At 44.9% G+C, this 23,856-nt stretch overlaps 1 protein-coding gene across 1 annotated transcript in view; it reads left to right on the top strand.

Moving 5' to 3' along the window:
* LOC308409726 (uncharacterized protein) overlaps positions 1–23,856 on the top strand; it is a gene marked incomplete at its 5' end in the record, with an annotated part of 81,640 nt that overhangs the window by 18,861 nt on the left and 38,923 nt on the right. The window lies entirely within an intron of this gene.

Here is a 23,856-nt window from a genome sequence, read left to right as displayed (position 1 = left end):
TGCTCTGCTTGAAAGCAGCAGTTTTTCTAATGCACCACCTTCATGTTTCCTTCATATTTGAATCCCCCTGTAGATGCTGACAGGTAACCATGTCACACAGAGCTCAAGCCTTTGAATCCAGCTGTGACTGTTGATTTTCTATTGAATGGACTTTTTCAAATCCAGCTGTAGGCCTGTGTTTGTGAGCTCATTAACAGCTGTTTGTTTAGAGAGACGTGGTCCTCACAGGACAGCCACTACAAACATATGATTTTATAGAATATGATGCATTACTGCAGATTCAACACAATAGAAAGGATTTGAAATGAGCTCAGCCTTAAACATGTGCAGCAGTAATATTGATCCACAGACACTGATGGGAACATTTTTCTGCACAATAAGTACTTTGACTTTTCATACTTTATGTACAATTTGCCAGTACTGCAGTTTTGTGTGTAGTGAGGTGTTTTCATGGTGTTTTCTTGGTGCTTTTACTAAAGGAAGGCTTCTATCAAATTCTTCCACATGTTGTCAAACTGAGCTGTGTGATGAAGTGAGTGTGACAGAAACACTCAGACTGTGTTTCTCTGCTTCATCAAGTCAAATCTGGTCCTCAGAGACTGAATAAAGTCCTGTCCCACTAACAGCAGCTCCAACAGTCTGTTCACTGCTTTCTTCCTGTCAGTCTTCATCTTTCTGCTGCGTCTCCTCTTCACACTGACCACTTTCTATCTAACAGTGAGCTCCCAGTGAAGCAGCAGCATTCAGCCTGTTAGAGTCAACACAAATGTCTCCATCCAAGCTCATGTTGTGCTTTGTTGTCCTCTCAGTCCCCCAGGTGGAGGTGGATTCAGGGGTGGAGTCTGTGCAGCTGCCCTTCAACACCACACTTCACCTGCCTGAAGACGCTAAAGTGGAGTGGATGGACAATTACTACAACACGAACGTCCACGTGTATGAGAACAGCTCTGACCAGCCTCACAAACAGCACCAGGTTTACAGAGACCGAACGAAGATGAATGAAGACCTGCTGAAAACTGGAGACCTCAGTCTGACCCTGAAACACCCCACAGACTGGGACACAGACACCTACACCTGCACCGTCTACAGCAGGGAGGGAAACATCCTGCTGAAGAAACAAGTGGAGCTGAAAGTCAGAGGTCAGTGCTGTAGATACAGGGCAAAGGTCAGAGGTCATGCAGGAGTTTATTCTCTAAAAGCTTTTAGTTTGAATCTATTTTCAGTTCATTCAAATAAAATAAATTCTTTGATGTTTTGATCTAAAAGCCAAAAATGTCAGGCGGAGCAACTGTGTGTTTAAATGAACTAAGAAGACCATTAAAATGATCCTACCTTCAAAATAAAAGCCTCTGGCATGATGTGAGTTTGGATCAAATCAATAGTTTTGTTAGTTTAGTCCAAATCAGTGTAAATGTATAAATATCAATAGTTTTAAAGCTGCTGAGATCATTCAAACACTTTGATACAGTCATTTGGATGTTGTCACATGTCAGGGTGGAGCAGCCATAAATACGAGGCTTTTATTGTGAAAATGCTGAGTGTGATGATCCAGAGGAGCCCATGGGGTGTTTGTGGCTGGATGCAAAGGTTTGTAGCTCTCCTTGTAAAGAGAAACAGCTTGAAGCTACAGAGGAGCGTCTGCAGAAGAAGACGGGGGAAAGAGGAAGAAGCTGAGGCCGCTGGAGAAAAGACAGGAAAAGGAAATCAGCTTCATTTGTTGGAGGCCGTTTGTTCATCACACTGAAATATTCCCACTTTAGAGACAGGAAACAAAGTGAAGTGTGGATTGATGTTTGTCTCCATGATTTGGGCCCTGGAGTCATTTCTTCATCTCCCACTTTAAGACATATTAATGTCAGCCTCACACGTCCCACAGTGGACACATTTCTATTTCTAGATGATATTTGGAGGATGGTCATGTGTTTCTCTGCTGTCACAGCTCTTTGTGATATTTGAGCGCAGCTGTAATGTTTGTGTGGTTAAAGCCACCAGACTCCACTGACAAAAACTCTCATTTTAGCCGGAGAACACGGGGCTGCTGTGGGACTTTGTGTTTGCAAAGGTTTCTATTGGAGGCATGTTTGCCTTTATTATATAGGTGCAGAGAGTAGACAGGAAAGTGGGGAGAGAGTGAGGGACACACAGGCACCTGTAGTAAGCCCCGCCTTCAGCCCACCTGCTCAGCCAGGTGAGCTATAGCGCTGCTTTAACATGTTGGTGTGATTGAGAGTGAATGAAAGTGAGTGATGGAGGCAGCAGGAAACTAACAGGCTGTTTGTTCTGAGAGGTCACATGACTGTTGTTCTCAGCAGAGTCTGATGATTTGATGAGACCATGAGAGCGGCTTCAGTTCCTCATCAGAAAGAGTCTGACAGAAGCTCCTCCCTCTGTACCCCAGTAGACTTCTATTAGACTGCTCCAGATTCCTGAGAGTTCACACAGAAAACTTTACAAACAGCCAAAGAAAAACTATTGAAAAGCTTCAAGATCACAAAGAGCTCTTTCACAGCACATATGAGCCATTAAGAAGTGCACATTTGTGTTTCCCACAGTCCATCATCCAATAATATCAAAGGACAAACTGTGAGGTAAAAAGCCTTCAGCTCTTTTTGAAGGAAGCAAAAAGACTTTGGTCCTGAGAGATGGTTCAAAACACAACTCAGACCTACCAAAGTATTATTTGTGCCAAACACATGAAGCCTTCAACTTTGTATGTGTCCAGTCAGTGTGGCAATAGAAGTCACTGTGAGGATTTTCAATGTGCTGTCAAAGAGCATCCAAACAATCAGGTGAGGATGAAGAGAATTAGTGTGGATGGACAGAAAATCCATATCCAGTGTGATTTAGGAGCAGCTCATATATAATGAGTGAAATGAAAGAAGAGCACAGACAGGAAGAACATGAGTGAGCAGACATTTTGGAGCTGCTGATCCACACAGGGCTGGATGGAAGGAGTGGGAGTCCATGATGGCTCAAAGTCTCTGATCTAACTGTTCCTGAGCCTCTCCCCCTGCCTCCTCTTTGGATCTTCTCCTCCTCTTCTTCCTTATCTGCCTCCTCCACCACTGCTCTCTCCTCCCTCATCTCCTCCTCAGCTGAACTGAAGTCAGGGCTGTAACATGAGGAAACGTGCAGAAATGACTGAGTCAGCATGTTGTTGAAGTGAGTTGAGTGATGGTGAGCAGATTAGATGTGCGAGCCTCCCTGTAGAGAAAAGCAGATCTTCTCCAGAGTTTCCCACCTCATGTTTTCCTGTGTCACAGCTGATTGTCACATCCTGGCTGTCACTAAATGAGTGGTCCAAAGGTGGAAGGAGGAGCACAGTTAGATTGTTCACCTCCTAACCTGTGAAATCAATCAGCTGAATGAAAAACACTGTGATCCTATGAGCTGCTATCAGGGCTGCTCCATTCTCAGGATTCTCATCTGGATGACTGAAGCAGATTATTGATGAAGTCAGCAAACAGCTTTCAAAATGGCTCTTTTTCCAGGGGAACTCCCTGAAATGTAAATCTCATTGGAATGAAGAAGAAGTCCAAAGGCATGGTTAGGCCCAGACTTGTGGCTGTTTTCAATGTAAAGCCCATGTTGCAGGCAGCTGCTGCTCCTTACTGGCCCACAGCCTCCACTGATGGATGTGTCAGCTCACTTGTACTGTAGCCACGGGGAGAGCGATGGTGAAGCTGACAACCAGAGGTGTAGCGCTATTTGTTGAAGTAGCCCAGCTGTGCCATGGAAGCACAAGTTTCCAGAGATGATTGGACTGTGAGCAGAAATGATCCATGTTGGACTGAATTGAAGAACAGATCATAAAGTCCTCTGTGTGCCCAGCCCGTCTGTCTGAGCATCTTCATCAGTGTGCAGCTGATCTACAGCTAATGTGCTGATTGATGAGCAGCCTGTTCATGGTGATGATGAGAAACAGATTGGATTCAAAGCACAAATGAGTGAAAAAGGAGCAGCAGCCATGATAGAGCGAGTCCTCTGCTGACAGAAATAGTGGAGTGAAGGATTTGTGCAGCGTTTCTCTGTGAAAACAGCTGATTCAGATCAATGAGAGGAGGATGAAGGAGAAGCAGCATGTTTCTGATAGAAGCATCACTGCTGTGCTACAAACTGCTGGGACTGTGTGTGTGTGACGGCTCAGCTGGAGGCAGGATTGGTCCAGAGGAGAGCTGCTTTATTCCAGACTAACTCTTCTAGAAAGCTGACATCTGTGTGGAACAGCTGACCTGCACCATGTGGAAAAGAACAGCAACATGATTCAGCGTCAGATCCCGACACATCCACGGATTCATCCCGTTACAGGAACTGTGCCACACGTGGCCTCTGTTTGTTCTGCATTGATGCTGCAGGGATTTCTTCAAGTCACTATAATATAGTGTCAGATGGACACATGAAGCTAACACGGCACATCTTTGTGAGTCTGCAGCATGTTGACACACATGTCAGTGTTGTACAGATCTGAGAGCAGCACAAACAAACTCCATCAAAGTGATTTGTGCTGTTGCAGAGCTGTGTGACTGCATTTGTCTTCATTATGGACACATTTCTACAAATGGGACTAAACATGTGACCCTCTGCACATCCATGGCTCAACAGTGCACCCATTGGCTGGATGCAGCTTGTATTGTGGCTCCTCCCCCTTAGCTTCAGGTCAGTTTAGCTGTGTTTCCTCCAAATCCCAGAATTCCTGAGGAGCAGGAATATGTGGGGCTGGGCTCTAAACACTCAGGGTGAGGACTGAGTGAAGAGCTACAGGACAAAGTTTCAGCGCTGCGCTCACAGCTTTGAGACGTCCAATCAGCAACTGGTCCTGATAACATCTCCCCTCTCCTTCCACATACATGAAGACTGCTAGAAGCAGCTATCAGCCACATCAGGCTCACATCATGCTTGCTATTAAACATGCTGCAGTCTGCAGTAAACTCCCTGCCACAAAGCTTTGAGTCTCCTCCAAATGCACCTGTAACAAGGTCACCTGCAGAAATAACTGTGTCCACGGGCAGAGTCACCAACACTCTGCACCAGAGCTAAACCTGCTTTGGAGCTAAAAAGCTGCTGTCAGGGTTTCCTGCAGAGCTTCAAATGTGGAGACTGAAAGCTGTGGACAGTTTCTGTGGCTGGATTATTTCATATGTGTTTGTTTCACTTTCAAAGTAAAGTGTTGGAATAAATCAGGTGTGTGACGCACACTTTACTGCAGATTGTTCTCAATGTAACACAAAAAGCAATCAAAATGTGATTGATCCTGATGTGCTTGTTGCTTCTAGCAGTGTTGATGTATTTGCACAGAGAGGGGGAGATGTTATCAGAGTGTGTAAGTGATCAGATCTGATGCTGAATCATGTTCATGTACAGTCAGCTGATCCTCACAGTTCAGTTTGTAATCATGCAGCTCTCCTCTGATAAATCCTGAGCTCCACCTGAGTCTCAGTCCTCAGGACCTCACACAGTCCCAGCAGCTTCTATCAGCAGAGTTCTCCCTGATATCACAAACATATTGATCCTCCTTCAGCCTCCTCTCATTCATCTGTTTCCACAGAGAAACTCATCAGTGAAACCTGAGCTTACTGTGGATTATTCTGGTGGCTCCATCACTCTCTGCCTCACACGCCCTCATCTGCTGCTTTCCTCTGATTGGCTGCTCTGACAGAGTCATGATTGGCTGCATGTTTGTATAGAAAGCAGCACGTTGCTGGTAGATCAGCCATCAGCTCATGTTTGTGACTGCAGCATGGCACCAGTTTGCTCCTCGTGTTTCAGTCCCAGACTGACCTGCAGCTCTTTAGTAAATTCAGACAGCAGCTTTGTAACTGTTAGTAAATCTGACCATGAATATCATTATGACACCTCTGACCACTCATTCTGTCTTTATTGGCTTTCATACATGAAACACGCTTAAAGTCACCATTGAATCTAAACTGGATGAAAGCAGCTGTGAGTCACTGCAGCAGCTCTGTGCCAACAACCAACCAACACCTGGGTGGAGTCCCAGCTGAAGCTGAGAGATACTCAGAGACAGAAGCAGCTGTATGGAAGCGTTCTACAGGACGGCTGACACAAAGCTGATGTTACTGATGTCTCCTAGATAGATCTCATGGACCAAAGGCTCTCTGTGTCATCTCGGCTCCAGCTGAACTAAACTGAGAGGGAATTTGGGCTTTCAGGGAGGGGTGAAAGCAGATTCAGGTTTCATCATGTTTCTGTTCAAAACATCAAATCAAGCTGATGGGAAGTTGTAGAATCCTTCAGAATAAAAGCCTGACTATTCAGAGCTCCAACATTAAGAAGAGCAAAGTGAACCAAGGTGGGTGGAGGCAGCAGAGAAACTGTAGGGTGGAGCTGAATGCTTCATCAGTGGGATGATGCAGCAGATTTCCTCCACCTTGCACAAACTGTCCTGTTAGTTATTATGACTGGAACATCCAAAATGTCTCCAGAGGCTCCGAGTCCAGCTGAACATGTATTAGTGTTTAGAGTGGAACTGAGGTGATAGGGACTAGGACCTGGGGGACGTCAGTCAGTGACGGAGCGGTCAGCAGGTGTGGGCAGGTGTGGACAGGTACTTGATGGAGTGTTTCCTGCTGGACTCCATATGATATGTTAGCAGAGAGGATCTGGCTCCTCATTGGTTGAAGTGGAGCCCATCTGCTGCAGAAAGATGCCTCCTGTCCCAGAAAACATTGAAGTTGTCTCTAAAGCCCAGGCTGTGGGAGTCACACACAGAGGAGAGCCAGGTGTGGAGGCCGAGCAGCCGCCCAAACGCCCCACGGCCACAGGTGGGAGTGGGGCCGCAGATACAAACACTACGGTGGGCTTGTTTCACAGCCTCACAAAGACACACAAAGTCCAGTTTGAGGAAGTGGGAGCGCTGTTTGGAGTCCGGTTGGTGCCCATGTGGATAAGGATGGTGTCGGCCTCCGGACGGGATCGTATTCTGACAGGAAACTTGTCTAAAACGTCCCAGAGCGTCGGGCCGGGAAAAGACAGAGCGCACGCCTCCTTTATTGTGAAATTCCTCACCATGGTAACTGAACACATCAGCTGGTCTGCAGCAGGTCATGTTCAGAGTTTGAGGCTCAAAGTGTCCCATTTTCACTGATTGTTTCCCGACGACATGCTTCACGTGTGATATGGATCCTCTGCTGAAGGAATCTGCTTTCTATCCACAACCTGTTGATCCGTGTCTGACTAACAGCAGCGCAGGAAGCCCTGCAGTTACAGAGAAACTGTCTGAGTCGCATTGTTGCTGCAGTTTACCTGCAACTGCTGTGAAGAAAAAGTCTCACTGTGTTTGTGTTTGGTCCTAATCTGCTGCCTGTCTGTTTGACATGCTGGATTTCCAGCTGATCGATGACAGATTAGAAACTGATCAGTCTATTGATCACACAATATTCCATCAATAGAATTGATTTGACTTTGATTTGTGTAACAAAGTGATTTCCACGTCTCCTTCATGATGTGACAGTGTCAGAGCTGAATGCACTTGTAGAGCATCATGTTTTTATGGCTCACATTTAAAGTGTTGCAGCTCTAATGTACAGCTGTCATATTAGAAATAGAAGCAGCTCTGATTTTAGTGCTCAAAGAAATCTATGAAGTGATGAATTCACACATGAACAGTTTTCTGCAGCGTTCCTCTCGGCCTTATTTGCAGCTCCACTCTTGTTTTTGCTCTAATAATTATTTCTCTCCATGAGCTGTTTCTCTGCCTGAAGGAGGCGCCACTCCATCGCTTCATTTAGTGCAGAACAAGAGTCACATGATGCTGCTCTGAACACCAATCACACTTTGTACAGCTCATGTTGTGTTTGTTGTCCTCTCAGTGTGTCAGGTGGAGGTGGAGGAGGGGGCGGAGTCTGTCCAGCTGCCCTTCAGAACCACACAAAACCTGCCTGAAGATGCTACAGTACAGTGGGTACGCTATGACCCTGAACCAGTAATAGATGTCCACGTGTATAAGAACGGCTCTGACCAGCCTGAAGAACAGCACCAGGTTTACAGAGACCGAACGAAGATGAATGAAGACCTGCTGAAAACTGGAGACCTCAGTCTGACCCTGAAACAGCCCACAGAGAGAGACAGTGGAGGATATGAATGTGGAGTCAAGAGCAAGGACATTTGGATCAGAGTGAAAACTGTGCTGCTGAAAGTCAAAGGTTAGTATCTTTATTTGTTTGTTTGATTGTCAATCCCTGTCTGACTGTGTTGTGTCTCCTCTGCAGGGAGAGTTCAGGTCCAGGATCAAACAGGGGACATCAGGAACAGAAGCAGCTCCATTGATCCGACTCCTCTGATGGCTGATCAATCAGTTTGATCTGTGTGTTCTTTGATTATTGATCAGTGATGTCAGAGTGGAGTCAGTGTGATGTTGTTGTTGTGTGTTTGAGACTTTTAGGCTACGTTCACACTGCAGGTCTTAATGCTCAATTCCGATTTTTTGATCAAATCCGATTTTTTTGTCTGCTCGTTCACACTACAAATAAAATGCGACAGTGTGAACGCTCAAAGTGGCCCGCATGCGCAAAAGAAGACGTCACACACAACGCGCTCTGTTTAGACCCAGAGCAAACAATATTGTTTGACTGATGGCCCTTAATATAAAGACTTCGGACTTCACGTTTCCCAATTTTTGCTTTAAGTTATTTTGTTATTTACATAATAATGTAGATAACCTAATAATGATCCTTATTGCTGTTTTAGAGGAGCGGTGCTTCAAAGGATAGTTGCAGATTTCTGTCAGAATCTGAAGATTATACAGTAAAAATAAAATGTTAACGTTTCTCCAACGTTGTCTTCCCAGCAGTTTCACCGGATGGCCAGGAAGCGTTCGCGATGTCTTCTCGGGCGCTTCTCCGGTGCTGATAATTGGCGTCTGTCTTGTGTCAGTGACGTAAAAGACGGATTTAATGCGACTTGACCGTTCACACAGCAGTCGCTTTCTGAAACATCGGATATGTATCGGATTCAGCACCACATATGAAAGTGACCAAGATCAGATGTGAAAATATCGGATTTGTGCCGTTCACACTGTCATACCATGTTCGGATATGGGTCACATAGGGTCAAAAAAATCGGATTTGATGCGCTTTCGCCTGCAGTGTGAACGTAGCCTTAAGTGTCCATGAAGGTCTCTGCTGCCGTAGATCCTCTGAACTGTGACAGAGGTCTCACTCTGGAGGAAACTCTCAGCACTTTCCAGCAGCTCCTCCATCATGGAGGACGTTCCCTCACTGTAACAGGTGGAGGAGAGAGGAGAGGAAGCACAGGTGGATCCTCTGAGGAAGAGGAGCGTCCTACAAACCACATGATCACATGACCAGAGGACAAGCATGTGCAGAAACACATTAAAGTCAGCCTGTAAACACGTTTGTGTAAATTCTAGTCGTGTTTTTCTGTCACATTCAAATAAAAGCAGAGAAAGCAGAACAAATGCTGAAGCTGTCTGTGTGGAATAAAGGAGTTACAGTACTTTAAAGCCTCAAACACGGAGCACCAACTCGTCTATGAGCACATTTGCATTGTGTAGAAATACAGTAATGAAATAGCTTCATTTAAATCTCAAGTCACGGGACAACCCGCTCTTGTTACGGTCATTTCAAGCCGGGTCGTAACACTGAGACACAAACGTTTCCTGAGCTAAAGCTGACGGACTGACAGCTACAATGAGTGACTCTCTTTATCCTGCTGAACCCTGAGGAGGACACACACACACACACACACACACACACACATCTGTCCAGCAGCTGTCTGAGCTGCAGTCTGTATTGTGTGTGTAATATCTTCATGTTTCTAACATTACAGTTTTATCTTCAGGTGTAAAATCAGCTGCTCTGCTGTCTTCTCTCCTGATCCTGTGTGATTGATTCGATCCTGCAAACGCCACAAATTTCATTCCAGCTTTGATTTGAAAGCCAGCGAGTAAAAGGATCAGCGATAGTTTTCAGAGCGATGCCAAAGCTTGGGTTCCTCTCCTACAGCAGCTTTTCTTTTCTTTCTTTCTCTCCCTGTGAAATACAGCAGCTGGACCTTTGGCTGCAACACACTGTGAGACAAACTGCACACAAACAGTTTGTGTGTTTGCTGATGTTTGTTGAGCTGATAGAAACGCTGCATTTGAAATTAGCTGACACTTCAAAAACGTTCCTCCCTTTATGCTCGCTGCTCTTCAGCAGGGCTAGCTAGATGCTAAAGTAGCGCTAACACAACTTACCTGCAGTCGTTCAGCTGTCGTCCCAAAAACATATCAAATAAAAAGAAGAAACAAAAGAAGCTTTTCTGTCAGGGAGGCGTGTCCTTCTCACCTTCAGACATGAGATTAGAAAGAGAGAGAGTTCAGATCACAGTGCAGATATGAATGAATGAATCCGTGCTCGTCCTCACGGCTCCTGCATGCTTTTAAAAAAGTGTGTGTTCAGCTCTGATCTCCAATCTGTTCTTTTCTCTCTTTGTTTCCTGGGTTCATGATCATCATCACACCGTCTGAGGCTCCTAAATATCCACGTTTGCTTGTTTCACTTTCACACTCTGGGAGTCAAAGATGTTTCAGCTCCAAACTCACTGAGAGCTCCTCGTGCCCACCACGTGACCACAAACATCTTTGTGCTCACGTGCTGCTCGTGTCTGAGACGCTTTAGTTTGAAGGAGACAAACTGCAGACGCAGCATTTCCTGTTCCTGAGTGTAAACCTGAGCATTTGAAATGAGCTCCACAGGGAAGCTGTAGGTGACAGAGATGCTCACAGACTCACTGACGTTACAGTCTGTCAGCATCACGCAGTATCACAGACACACGGGAAGATTTAGTGCAAGTGCTGAGAGACACACAGCAGACATGTTGACTGGAAACATGTCAGACTGAAATAAAGCAGAAGCACATGTTAGCACATGCTAATATGATGTGGATGTGTTTAGTGTGGGAGCAGGACTCACCTGAGACACACCTGTGTGGATGCTGCTGCTTCCTGCTCTGCTCTTTCTGCTGATTCAGCGTCTTCATCACGTCTGAGGCTCTGTCACAGTTTGTTTGTTAACATCATCATGGACACAACACAAGCACATCTATGTGACATTTCCTATGGTTGTGATTGATGTGGATGTAGAACATGTCACTATCTCATTGTTTAATAAAGTAAATGTTCCATTAGAAACACAGACAGTAGAATTATAAACAGAGTTTGAAACACGAGACATTTGATGGAAGTTTGACCTCATTTGACCTTGAAAAAGAGCTCAGAGCTCCAAAATGGCTCTAAAGAGCATTATTATCACTTTGACCTTCAGATCCATCTGTTGACCTTGAAGTGAGGTCAGAGGTCAGATGTGAGCTGATATCTTCATGTGCTCCTTTCTACATGTTGATGATCCACAGCACACTTGTTCCAATCCTGCTTTCTAAGTTTGAGGCTTTTCTCAGTTTCCATCAATAAATCATGAAGTCGACCTTGAAGACTTGGGTGGATGTGAGCCAGATGTGAACAGATGTTTAACATGAGCCCGCTCTACACCCCTACAAAGTTTGATCAGAGTTCATTCACAACTATTCGAGCTGTCGTGTTCACACACAGAACGACACGCACACACACGCTACCACAAACATAACCTGTGTTTTCAAGGTGAGCTAAAGCTCCAGGTGTCACATCAAACACTCACAGGGAAAACACCAATCACAGCACGCACACATATACTGAACATGACAGAGAGAGTTATTAGAGACCAGCTTTTATCACATTTATTCTTCCTCAAAGTTCCAACAGAGCCGAACAACCCAGAGGGAAATGTCCGGGTCCTCCCAGCAGCCAGTGAGCTTCTGTAGAGAGGACACGTGAATAAAGCCGCAGTGATCCACAAACACAAACAGCTCTTTGCTGCCTTTGACTCCTTACTTGATGCAACAGCTGATGCTGTCAAACAAAAACAAACTTCATGTTGACCATCAAACTGATCTTTATTGTCTTTCTTGCAGAAAGTTTCATTATTTCATGGGCAGCTGAAAGAAGTAAGAAGTGCAGAATATGACAGGAAATAAGTGGAAGAACAAAATCTTCATTTCCTCCAAGTCTTCTGGGCCTGGATGTGATGGAAACACTCACTGAGTCCACTGCTGTGCTCATCACTGAAGCTCATAATGCAGCAGGTAGTATTGCACATTTGCAGGACTGAAACATGTTGGAAACCTTGGAGGATTTCCTGCTTCTTCTCCAGGTCATTGAAGCAAACTGCTGGGCCTGAGCGGGCAGTTTCCCATCGAGTGTCCAAAAACTCTTTAACATGGTGGAGATTTCATAGCCACGCTGTAACCAGGCTGTAAGAACACGAGGATGATCCACCGTCACCGTTCTCATAGGGGGGTGGTCTGATTGGTGGAGTTTCTCTGTTGTTGTCGAGTCTTTACTTTGCAGTAGAAACTCCTGCAGGTGACTGTTGTTGTCATTTGCTGCTGTAGAAATAAAACTGAAGGAGTTTTGCAGGTAGAAGATATTTGATTTACAGCTTCTCACACACGAGACCAGGCCTGCAGCTATCCATTATTTTAGTGTGTAAACAGACTCCGCCTCCACGTTAAACTGTGACATCATCATCACTGCTGCTGTTATCAGTGTTTGTGTTTAACACTGGAGGCTGTGTGGGCTTAATGTGCTCAGACTTTTATTCACACGCTGCTCATGAACACGTTTCTATTGGAGGTCTGTGAAACATGGAAGCAAAGAATTTTATAATCGAATTATTGGAATCACTCGATGAATCGTTGCAGCTCTACACGAGACACTTTCTTTAAAAACCATCAGACTGCTTTCATACATGTTAACGCTTAAATACAGAAAACTTCAGCCTGATTTTCCCGACGTATGAAACTATGTTCAAATCCAGATGAACTTTTTTAGAAGGAGCCTGTTTCTGTTAATATCACATCAAAAGTCTGTGATGGTGTTCGGTCTGGTTTCCCAGCTTTCCTGTTAAACACAACACTTTTCATTTCAGTGAAGTCCAGTGGATGGTGCTGCCTCTGCTGGTCCCTTATACTGCAGTGTTGCTGGAATACTGCTCTGCTCTCACCCACCTCCTCCTCGGCCTCCTGAAGGTCTCCACCTCCACTGCTGCCTACGGCCTCAGCAGCCTGTCCATTCCCCTGAAGTGCTCCTCTTCTTGGCTCCACCTTGTGGATGACCTCCTGAACTGTTTCTGCTCCCCTCTGAGTTTTTATTTCTTTAAGTTCCTGTCTGTTGGTCGTCTGCTTCCACTCCTGGACTCTGAAGCTTCTTCTGTTTTCTCTGATTTTGATTTTCACTTTGTTCCCCTGGAGATGTTTGTGCTCTTTGGACGTCTGCATGAAACCTAATAAACTGTTGGTGTGTTTGTTTAGACTGTGTCAGGTTTGAATTTGGTTCCACTCACTCCTGGATCATAACACAGTTTTATTTAGAAGAGGTCAGAGTAACATGTTAAACATGTTTATATATCTTATTTTTAAATTATACTTCTCTTAAAGCTGTTCCCACTGGTTTGAATCCAACACAACACATTTATAATAAAGACAAATAAACCAGTTTTTAAAAAGCCAAAACGTTTGTACCATTTGTACCAATTACAGCCCAAATGAAGACTTCAGATGCAAAAAGCTCTGAGTCAGTTTTCCCCTCTTTGTTGTGAATGAGGCTCCTATCTGAACGATCTGGGTCCTTACCTGAACTCTCTCCTCTGAAGACTGGAGGCTCACATCTGACTGCAGGACTAACTCTGCTGGGTCAGGCTGGGGTCAGTGGGCTCACTGGGTGGCAGGTTCACTGCTCTGAGCTTGTGTGTCCCTGTCATCCCTTTCTTTCTTCCCCCTTTAACTGATCCATAATGGTCTGTCCCACCTGCTGAGCCATTTGTGTTATCAGCTCATTTAAAAGTAGAGAACAGAAAGCTGCACTATGACCTGGTGTAACAGGCGACCCTTCAGCTGACCTCCCCACAGCAAAGCTGAAACAGTGCCTTGCTTCACTTTGTCAGACAGGTTGTGTCTAAGTGATCTCGTGATTCAGCAGGTCTGCAGTGATCAGGTCTGGGTGTGGCTGCTGACACTGAACTCAGCTTTCTAAAAATGTGTTTCATTACAGTTAATTCATGTAGGTTTGGATTATTTCTCCCTGAAGAATAAACACCTTCATTTAGAAACTGCATTTTGTGTTTGTTTGTGTTTGTCTGATATTTACATTTGTTTGATGATCTGAAACATTGAAGTGTGGCAAACATGCATAAAAGAGGAAATCAGAAAGGGCTTCATGAAGAAAAACAACTGGACCGACGTGACGGAGTTCTTTACTTTCACTAATCTTCCTTCAGACCACTGGAGAAACTGATGGATTCAACAATGGGATGATCAGTGCGTGATGGGTCGTCCTCACTGAGCTCTCAGAGGAGCTCACCACGACACAAACGAGACGTCGACTGGAAGGTTTCCCAACTGCAAACCCCGATCACTGAAGCGTGGCAAGGTGTGGGCCGACCAAAGCCACAACTGGACCACAAGAACAAAGCAGACAGAGCCAAACAAAGACAACAAGATTTCACATCCAAGTAACAAAGATGGTAAAGTCAGCAGTCGGTGTGAGAAATGTGGTGAAGCTGTGAACAGCTGGAAACATTTGTCTGTGTGTGGAGGACACAGAACAATCCACACCAAACATTAAACTCACTGTTTTCATCCGTTCAAAGACCAAACACTGTGGTTCATAACATTTAACTGCTCACAGTGACACCGAGTGGGAAATCCACGGTGTTAAAAAGCTTCCCACATGTTTGCTCCATGTTTCTATCTAATGGAAGGCCCAACACGTCCGTCCATCTACCAGGTTTCATTTGTATTATCGTTCTTCTGGGTTCAGAGCAGCACAAGAAGGGCCCTGGACTCACTGGAGCTTTTTCATTTATGATCCTTTTTGAATCTTTCTGACAAACAGTGAAAATGTGTTTCTTTAATCTCCGTCTATATTTTCATCATGAAAACTCCACAGGACTCTGAGCCCTTATGATCCCTGCACAAACTCATCTCTAACCCTCTGCTGATCTTTGCTCCATGGATTTAACTCTTCACTGAACTGGACGTCCACAGTGTTCAAATCCCTGCAAGCAGGATGAAGTCCAGCCAGCCAATCACAGGACAGGAAGTGATGAGCTGACACAGTGATTTGAAGCTGTCAGGGTGAGGCTGCTTCATGCAGGTGTGAAACTATGAGGAAGCTGAACGCCTCCTCTTTCCTCAGCAGTGATCTGTGGCAGTCTGCCATCATGTTTGGCTGCTCACACTGAATGTGACTCACTGAAAGCTGAACCATGTTTTTGATGATCACACTTTAATTTAACAGCTGAACAATGAACTTTTAGAAAGAGTCACATCTGACAAACAAACGTTTTTTCTCCATGTTGTTGAAGTTAAAGTTGTTTCAAAGGCGATAGAGCGTTTGTGACTGTGGCCCCCAGACTCTGGACTCCTTTGAGCCGGAGATGTGTGGACTCAGTGGTTTCATTCAACAAGCAGCTAAAATCTTTTTAAACTTGCTTTTGGTTCATTTCTGTTTTTCTGTTTTAGCTTTTCTGTGAAGCACTTTGTGATTTTTGTCTTGAAAGGTGCTATACAAATAAAACTTTACTTAAGTAAAACACAGAGTTGAGATTGATTTAAAAACGTCTGTAATCCAGATGATTCCAAACAAAGTGTCAAATAAGAGCAACATTTCATTGAAGCTGTGGCTTCATTTATCACAGTGTCACAAAGAGCTTCCTGTTTCCAGCCTGTCAGCTCTCACAGTGTTATATTGCACATGTGCTGTGAGTAATAATCTCAATAATAATAATAGAAATGAATAAATAAAGAGATAAACAGCACCAACAGGAGCCTGCAGAGAGTTTCTGCTCTTGCAAAGACAAACATGTTTGTTCCAACAGAACATTCAGATCATAATTCAGATGTGAAAAGCTGTCAGACAGGACAGCTTATATAAACACAGTGTTTAGTTTGTGAGAGCAGGTAAAGGCAAAGAACCAGGAATGAACTGTGGGGACCTGATTGGACGCTTTGGATTTCCTGATCTCACAACCACGAGTGCTGCTGCTGCGCCCTGCTGGGGCCAGTTTCCCCCCAACTGTCCCCTTGAACCACCTGGAGGTGTGAATCAGAATCAGAATCAGAATACTTTATTGATCCCTGGGGGAAATTATTTTTTGTTACAGTGCTCCATTTTAAACCAACATTAAGACAAGACAGACAATACGCTAACTAAGAATAGTACAATATATACATATATATACATACATACATACATAAGTCACTTATAAATAAATATTTGGAAAAGAAACATGTGTAGTTGTAGCAGCAAACAGTGTGTTAAGTGGATGCGTTGTACAGGGAGATGGCCACAGGCAGGAATGATTTCCTGTGTCGTTCAGTGGTGCTTTTCGGTAATCTCAGTCTCTCACTGAACGAGCTCCTGTGACTGACCAACATGTCATGGAGTGGGTGGGAGGTGTTATCCAACATTGTCTTTATCTTGGACAGCATCCGCCTCTCCGACACCACCTTGAGGGAGTCCAGCTCCATCCCCACAACATTGCTGGCCTTACGGATCAGTTTATTAAGTCTGTTGGCATCTGCGACCCTCAGCCTGCTCCCCCAGCATGCAACAGCATAGAGGATCGCACTGGCCACCACAGACTCATAGAAAATCCTCAGCATTTTCTGGCAGATGTTGAAGGACCTCAGTCGCCTCAAAAAATAGAGACGACTCTGGCCCTTCCTGTAAAGTGCTGTGGTGTTTTTAGCCCAGTCCAGTTTATTGTCAATGTGTACTCCAAGGTATTTATAGTCCTCCACAATGTCAACACTGACCCCCTGGATTGAAACAGGGGTCAAGTGTTTCCTGGTCTTCCTGAAGCGCTTAATGTTAGGCGTTAGTTATTAATCTTACTGATGTTCTTTTGTGTTTTGGGAACTAATTACTAAAGTGGGCTTAACTTTATCATTGACCTGCTGGCGTTCGGTTTATTTCCACATAGTCTAGTTTGATGCACGTTCATGTCACAAGCTTCAAAACGTTTGTCACACTGGGAGTGACCTATGACCCTAAAGCTAAATGCACCTTTCACTGAACATGAGCTCACTGCACAACAATGACTGCAGATCTACACACAGACACACACACAGGCGGTGAGTTGAGGTGAATAACAGACTTTTAATTTGCTTCTTAGGAATAAAAATGCTTCCCAAATATTTCATATGAATAAAAATGTAGAAACATCTGGAGCACAGATGTGTAAAGATGCTGTGATATTCAATCAGAGTCAAAATGAGGAAAGAGGAACAGACGGTTTCCAGATCAGCACACATGACCCTGCAGCAGAGTTCACTATAGTGCACGGTGGCTGTAGATGGACTGGAGTAAGAGCACATCTGAGATGGAAACAAGGAGCACAGGCTGTATGTAGGAGATGGATGAAGCCTCCAGTCACTCACACAGTCCCATCTTAAAGCCTCCAGCCTGGTGTTTAGAAACTGGCGAGAGGGAAGCGAGGGGACGCTGACGCAGCAGTAACGTGTGGCTACAGCATGAACATTGTTGTGTTGGAGACCAGAAACCCATCCATCTCTCACCAGAGTGGGCTTGTTTATTTAGGGGTGCAGTTACTGCAACGCTAAGGAAACACTGCCTCCGTCTTTCACACAAAGCCTGGAGTTCCCTGCGTGACAGCAGGCATGGATAGACCTGACTGTTGGGAACATATCCACCGACTTCTGAGCGCTGAAGTGTTGACCGGTCTGCAGGCTCAGGCAGCAGCTGACTGTTAGCCTGATGCTGCAGAGGAAGCTGTCAGCAGCTCCCACATTGTTTCAGTCTGACCTCGCCTGGTTTCTGCTCCTTCTCCTGTGAGAGACAGAAAAGAAAAGCATCTCCCTCCATGGCCTCCATTAGATCCACAGTGTAGTTCAGGATATGTTGTTGGGACGTCCTGACCCAGAGACTATTCTCACCATTATTATGTGTCTGTGTGAGCATTGCTGCAAACCCTCTGCACTCGACGTCATCCTGCAACATTTCAAATCCAGACAGTAACGCTGGACGAAGCTTTAAAGCCTCAAACACGGAGCACCAACTCGTCTATGAGCACATTTGCATTGTGTAGAAATACAGTAATGAAATAGCTTCATTTAAATCTCAAGTCACGGGACACCCCGCTCTTGTTACGGTCATTTCAAGCCGGGTCGTAACACTGAGACACAAACGTTTCCTGAGCTAAAGCTGACGGACTGACAGCTACAATGAGTGACTCTCTTTATCCTGCTGAACCCTGAGGAGGACACACACACACACACACACACACACACACACACACACACGCACACACACACACACACACCAAACAACTGTGATGCCTGGTTGATCACAAACAGGTTTTTAGGGTTAAAATAATGCCTGACAAAATGCTGTGGTTTGGTTTATCTCTCGGTTTGTGCCAGGTGGGTGGAGCCTGTGTGATGGGGGACGTTTCAGATGCAGCGGAGCATTTTAAAGTGAAGGTTTAGAGGTTTCTCTGGAAGCTTCATGTGAGCCCACATACCTCAGTTTATCCTGGCAGTGATTTTTTGTCTTGTTTGTGTTTTATTAGCATTTATAAGGTTCCTGTTTCTGGTTTCCTGATGTCCTGATGCACAGCCAACATCCACAGAATGTGTCAGTTCATTGAACAATGCTTACGCTGCACAACAGGCTGTTCAGTTATAATCATACAATCTCCATCAAAGGTGTGCACATGATCCAGTTAGTTTATAGGTCACACAGCCTGGTGTTTCTATTCATTTGTCCTTTCACATCACAGGAGAAAAACAGCAGCTGGTGTGATGCATCCAGATGAGGGTCCATCAGAGTTGAACTCGACAGCATCATTAACAGCACAAGCGTTACACTAAATCACATCAATCTGAGGCGTCTTCAAAACCCAAACTGTGCAAACTCACTTTTATTATTTATTCATTATTATTTTAACTACCTGCAGTTACACGAAGCTCCAACAGCTCAGTCTGTACTTACACTAATGAGGGGCGCCCCACAAAAACTCTGAGGCAACGACTGATAACCAATCAGAGAGCAGCAGAAAGCAGGTCTAACACCTTAATAACTACACACACACACACAGACAGTGTGTCCTTCCAGAGCCCTGCTGGCCTCTGTACTGGCAGATTACTTTATTCTCTGTATTGATCACAGTTTTTAACCAAATCAATTTAATACTAGTAACATCACTTTGTTACTTATGTTAGCTTCACAAATGGCCCTTATGTGCTATCACACACACACACATACACAGTGGGGCCATAATGTAGTTTTTAAGAGCAGCTGTGTCATTTATCATCAAAAGTCCCGCATGTATGTGCCCACGTGTTGTATTGAAGCAACCAAGTGATGAATCACTGTTTTCCATTTTGTTGTTTTGCAAACTGTTTTTTTGTTGCATTGTTGATTTGTTTTTACTGAAGCAGCTAATAAAGCACAATGGAAAACAATTTTGCCTTTCTTGTAAGACTCTATAAGAGAATGAAACAATGATGCCAGTTATAAATAAAGACAATAAAGTGAATGAATTATGAAACTCATTTTATTTCTATTAGATCTGAAAATGTCGTGTAATACTAACAACCTAAGACAACAAATAGATGCGTTGGCCTGTACAGGAGATAAAGAAAAATTAACAACAGCTGTGAAATGGAAGAGTTCAAGTCACCAAAGGAAACTGGAGCTGGGCTTGTTGCAGGATCTGAAGTTACTAAACACTTTGTGAGTGTCTGCACTAAAACTTAGGACCATATAATTATAAATATGTGCGTGACGAAAGCTGGGCAGCACGCTAATGTCCTTACTCGTATGAGTCTAACCCAGGGGTGGGCAATCTCAGTCCACGAGGGCCGGTGTCCCTGCAGGTTTTAGATGCGTCCTCGAACCAACACAGCTGATTTAAATGGCTAAATTAGCTCCTCAACACGTCCTGCAGTTCTCCAGAGGCCTGGTAACGAACTAATCATGTGATTCAGGTGTGTTGACCCAAGGTGAGATCTAAAACCTGCAGGACACCGGCCCTCGTGGACTGGAATTGCCCACCCCTGGTCAAACCCTTTCACTCCTTTGGTTTATTTCCTCGGACTTTTGTTGTTGCCTTTTCGTCAAGTCTGTCTTTGCACCTGCTGTGTTCTCCATCGTTTTGTACATGACTGTTTTCAGACTGAAGCTGATCAGACCATCACAGAGAGCCTGTGGGGGACCGCTGACCTCTCAGCTTTGTGAAACACAGACGTTTTCTTCAAACACTCACAGCAGTCAGAGTCAGTTTAGTATTTTAATGTGTTTCAGTTACACTTTGGTCAGGTTCAGGCAGCAGAACTACTCGGCTAGATTTAGGTTAGTTTAATAAAGTTTGGGGTTAAAGTCGACTCTTCCTCAGGTCAAATCTATGAGTTAGTGCAGTTTGTTCTTTAGTATAAACCATAAAGACACATGTGTCACATGTCCAACCTCCTTAAAGGACAGCCTCTCCCATCTGTGGACCCTCAGTGCTGCCGGACTCATCTCATACTGAACTCACCCACTCTGTGTCTGTCACAGTCCTGGGTCGGTGAGTGTTAGTTTATTTTGATGTTTATTGTTTGTTATTATATTACCCTTGTGTTAAGCCTCCCTTGCCCTTCATGTGTTTTATGTGTGTGTGTCTTATGTTGTCAAGTTCATGTTGTCGTTCCTGTCATCTTCCCTGTACTCAGTCTCCCTGGTTCGTGCGTCTACCTGTCATGCTTCATGTCTATGTGGTTATGTTAAGTTCATGTCATGTTTTATCTCCATGTCTATGTCTCTGTTTCCTGTTTTATTTTGAAGAGTCTGGTGTTCTTTGTTCATTGCAGTTAGTGTTACTCTCCCCTGTACGGTCATTGTGTCTCATTCTAGTCAGCTGTGTTCTCGTGTGTCTCCACTTCTCCTGATCACCTCATGTGTGTGTTTAAGTCCTCTGTTTTCTATGTTTCGTTGTCAGGTCGTCTGTTTGCATCCCCATAGTGTTACGTCATAGTTTACTCAGTGTTCATGCTTTGTTGTAGTATTTTCACTTCTTAGTCCTTTAGTTTTCTGAGTGTTCACAGTTTCCTTAGTTTTCATAGCTTCATGCTGTTTCATGTGCCAACATCTAAATAAAGGATCGTCTTCTGTTCAGTCAGCAAGTCCAGAAGTGTCTGCTTCTGGGTCCTGTAAACTAAACTTATCGGCACACCCCGCCGTGACAGTGTCAGTCATCAGTGGATTCACTGTTCCTCAGGTTTCCTTAAAGGTTTTTCTACATTCTTTGTTCCTGTCAGAGCGTCACGTGAGTCATTAAACATCAGTGATCAGGATCAAACATGGAACATGTACAGGAGACACGTCAGTCAGTGTGGACCTTCTGATGTCATCACTGTGTTTACTTTATTGTTTGTTGTCTTATGGTTGGGATTCAGAAATGTTCACTGCCATCACTTCATGAAATGTTACAGGGATGTGTGTGTGTGTGTGTGTGTGTGTGTGTGTGTGTGTGTGTGTGTGTGTGTGTGTGTGTGTGTGTTACTAAAGTGTTTGTCTGAAACAGATTCTTGTGTGTTTAGTTTGTGGGCGACGACTGTAACACTGTCAGGTTCACCCACTGTGAGAGAAGAGCAGTGACTGGAACAATCTGAGCTCATATTGTGAATAGAAGAAGAGAGAGCTGTGCCAACTGGAGCTCAGAAACATTAAGATTGATTCAACATTATGAAGAGAAGTAAACCAGTTAAACTAACTTAAAAGTCTGAATGATTAAGTTAAGTGTTTGCTCGTAGGGGGTCATCGACCTCATGTTTGTCACTGTGGGAACTTTGTGTCGACTAAATGCAACTTAAAGCTCGACGGCTGCCCAAATGTTTTAAAGAAGTTGATACATTCAAAAAGCTGTGACACTTGTTGCTCAACATTTTTTAATTTTTGTTTTCAAAGCTTCTTCTGGTACGAGACTGACACGCCAGTGGGAGGAGTCAGCAAGACGACCCGCTCTACCTGCTGAGCCACAGGTGGAGTCATCAGGGTGGAGTCATTTCAGTAAGGACAGATCAATAGAAAGAATGAAGACGAGTTATTGATGAGCAGAATATAGACAGATGTTTGGTGGTTAGACCAATGGCCTGGAAGGTGGCTGGACAGGACGAGGACGTTGAATCAGAGGCCTGGAAGAAGGCCGGCGATGTTGAGGCGCAGGATGTGGTCCGGACGGCAGCGTGGCCGTCACAGGACCAGGTGAGGCAGGACCAGGCGAGGCTGAAGCTGAAGCTGAAGCAGGACCAGGCGAAGCTGTAGCTGAAGCTGGACCAGGCGAAGCTGAAGACTCGGAGGCTGGACCAGATTAGGAAGGCGCTGCAGGCGACGGCGAGGAAGGCTGCTGGACGGGCCCCTCGGACCCTCCAGCGGGAACAGGCGGCTGAAGCGGTTCCTCGGACCCTTCAGCGGAGACAGAAGGCTGAACGGGCCACTTGGACCCTCCAGCGGAGACTGAAGACGGCTGGAGCGGTACTCCAGAACCCCCAGCAGGAACAACAGGTAGCAGAACAGATGATTGAGGAGAGGAGTGACGGTGGCATTTTTTCCTTCTAGATGAGGGAACAGGAACCGGTGGAGAAATGGAGACCTCCTCCTGATCCGCCTACCACATAGCTGCCAGGAAAAAAGGCAGGCGAACGGGCAGGTGAACAATGTCCCGGCTGGTGTGTTGAAGGAGAGGAAGGCCGTGGCAGCGTAGAGGCAGGTGGGGAGTGTGTGTCTTGCTGAAGCAGTGATGGGGAAGATTTAGTGAGTGAGAGAGCAAGCTCACCAGCCCTGATTTGCTCTCTCCAGGCAGTTATGGTGTTCTCCAACTTAGTGTCCTTAGCAAACTGAGAAAGCTGAGTGTTATGCCGAATAATGGCATCTACTGCACTTAGCCCGACTGCCATAGTCCGTAAATCCTGTGACTGGGCAATGCGGTCGAGAAGACTCACCATCCACACCATCTCGGCGTTGAACTCCGAGGTGGAAATGTCTGCGGGGTCCATGTTCTGGTTGCGATCTTCTGTTATGAAGGCTGTGTGCAGGCAGCAATGGTGGACCCAAAGTGCAGACGCTCGGAGGCACAATGTAAACTCAAAATTCATTGATTTACGTAAAGCCTTTGATACGATAGATCATTCTTTACTTTTACGGAAGTGTGAAAGGTATGGTTTAAGAGGTGTTGTACAATTTTGGTTAAATAGTTACTTGAATAATAGGTTCCAATATGTAAGTATTAATAACATGAAATCTACAGTGGGGCAAAAAAGTATTTAGTCAGCCACCGATTGTGCAAGTTCCCCCACCTAAAATGATGACAGAGGTCAGTAATTTGCACCAGAGGTACACTTCAACTGTGAGAGACAGAATGTGAAAAAAAAATCCATGAATCCACATGGTAGGATTTGTAAAGAATTTATTCGTAAATCAGGGTGGAAAATAAGTATTTGGTCAATAGCAAAAATACAACTCAATACTTTGTAACATAACCTTTGTTGGCAATAACAGAGGTCAAACGTTTACTATAGGTCTTTACCAGGTTTGCACACACAGTAGCTGGTATTTTGGCCCATTCCTCCATGCAGATCTTCTCGAGAGCAGTGATGTTTTGGGGCTGTCGCCGAGCAACACGGACTTCCAACTCCCGCCACAGATTTTCTATGGGGTTGAGGTCTGGAGACTGGCTAGGCCACTCCAGGACTTTCAAATGCTTCTTACGGAGCCACTCCTTTGTTGCCCGGGCAGTGTGT

The sequence above is a fragment of the Rhamphochromis sp. 'chilingali' genome (genome assembly GCF_963969265.1).
Source record: "Rhamphochromis sp. 'chilingali' genome assembly, chromosome: 1".
Classification (NCBI taxonomy): domain Eukaryota; kingdom Metazoa; phylum Chordata; class Actinopteri; order Cichliformes; family Cichlidae; genus Rhamphochromis; species Rhamphochromis sp. 'chilingali'.
Note: the sequence above shows the minus strand (reverse complement) of the source record. Positions and strands in the feature narration are given on the sequence as shown.